At 30.2% G+C, this 2,029-nt stretch overlaps 1 protein-coding gene across 1 annotated transcript in view; it reads right to left on the bottom strand.

Annotated features, from left to right (window-relative positions):
- Window positions 1–1,106: 1,106 nt before the first annotated feature.
- The window catches only part of LOC119574630 (flotillin-1-like), a 20,209-nt gene continuing 19,286 nt past the window's right edge, over window positions 1,107–2,029 (bottom strand). The window contains exon 12 of the mRNA XM_037922002.1: window positions 1,107–2,029. This exon is cut by the window's right edge and continues 518 nt beyond it. The gene's annotated coding sequence lies outside the window, so the exon portion shown is untranslated.

Genomic DNA, 2,029 nt, shown 5'->3' with positions numbered 1-2,029 from the left:
ATGTGCTGTGCTGTTTAAGACTATTTTTTGGATTTTTTCTAATTATGGATTTCCTGGTATTTGCTCAAGAAATTTATCTGTACCTTTTTTTATAAGGCCAAGAGCTCCAATAACAACAGGCAAAGTTTTCGTTTTTAAATGCCACTTCTTTTCCACCTCTATTTCCAGGTCTTTATACTTTGATATCTTCTCGAACACTTTTGTTAGGACGTTTCTGTCTGAAGGGATACTCATATCTATAAGCAGGCAAGTGTTGTTCATTTTATCCTTGATGATGATATCTGGACGATTTACCTGTATAGTACGATCTGTGTGAATTGGAAAGTTCCACAAGACTGTAGTATCTTTGCCTTCAGTAACTGGCTCTGGATGGTGTTTGTACCATTTATCCTGTATTCCGATAGAAAAGTGTTTGCAGATCTTCCAGTGCAGGTACTTGCCCACTCTGTCGTATCGATTTTTGTACTCATTCGGTGTTAATATTGAGCAACCAGATACAAGGTGATCAATTGTCTCAACCATGTCTTCACAAAACCTACACTTTGAGTCAGTGCCATTGTGCAAGATGTTAGTTTGATAGTTTCTGGTAAACAAACTTTGATCTTGGGCTGCAAGAATAAAACGTTCTGTTTCCCCTTTTAGTCCAGAGCTTCTAAGCCACTGATGGGTTGCAATTTCATCTACATCAGTTATTATTATTATTATTATTATTATTATTATTATTACTACTATCATCATCATCATCATTATGATTATCATTACAATTATGATTATGATTATTATCATTATTTTTATTATATTTGAAACGATGATGATGATAACGATATGATAATGATTGTTGTTGTTGCCTTGTTTATTATGTTGATGTTCTTGGTTATCATCATATGATCATATTATCATATTATCATATGTCATATTATCATATCGTCACAATCGACATTGTTATTGTAATTATTATCATTATTATGATCATTATCATTATTGTTTATTTGCAGCATCACCATTATTATTATTATTATCCCATCCAGTTATTATAAAATTACAAAACAATGGAAATGTAATAGGAAAAACTAGCTATCCACGGAGACAGAAATAAAGATAAAATATCATTTTATTGTAACATTTAATGTACAAGATACACAATAATGACGGTACATGTGCAAAATAACTATGCACACTGAGTCGAAATGCAGTTTTGAAATTTTCTAAACTGATAATCTTTAAAAGGTTAGCTATCAGCCTATTCAAACAATTCAGATATCAGGAGAAGTATTACCAAAGACATAGATTTTTCTTTCTTTTTGTCTGTCTTTTAGTGAGATTCGGTTAAACCACTTTGTACCGTATGGGGAAAACTGTTTAGGCATACCAGTGCCATACAAATGACTTCCTTTGCCTATTTCAAGACTGGATCACAAAACATACAATAAAAATGCAGTAATCTTAATTACATTGTTTATTCATTATTGTATCTTTTATCATTTCTCATACCCTGGTCATTCACAGAAGGCCAAAAGTAACTGAGAAGTAAATTGATTCAGACTCTAAATACTATAAACATACTTTTTTATTTACTTAAACAATATTATCCCCCTTGTTGTTCGATCTCTTTTGGTTGTCAATGCTCTATTTACAGGTTTAGTTAATGATGTTCATAGGAACCCGGGGAAAAAAAATTAAGTTTGAGCTTATTTTTTGATAAATGAGTAGAATTCTATGCTGTTATAAATCATATTCTTAATTCCAACTACCGTTAAGTGTTATGTGTTCAGTCAAAGAATTGATAAATGTTATCAATATTATAAAATTTAATTAATCACATGCAATATCTTAAACTAATCCTGGTTTTTATCCATTAAACAAGTTCGCAGCTTTTTTAATCTACTATGCCATGTCTCGTAGATCATACATTATTATCATAATTATTATTACCATTATTATTATTATTATTATTAATATCATTATTATTATTATTGTTATTACTATTAGTAGTAGTAGTAGCAGTAATATCATTATCATCAATCTTACT

Source organism: Penaeus monodon, chromosome 6 (genome assembly GCF_015228065.2).
Source record: "Penaeus monodon isolate SGIC_2016 chromosome 6, NSTDA_Pmon_1, whole genome shotgun sequence".
Lineage (NCBI taxonomy): Eukaryota > Metazoa > Arthropoda > Malacostraca > Decapoda > Penaeidae > Penaeus > Penaeus monodon.
Note: the sequence above shows the minus strand (reverse complement) of the source record. Positions and strands in the feature narration are given on the sequence as shown.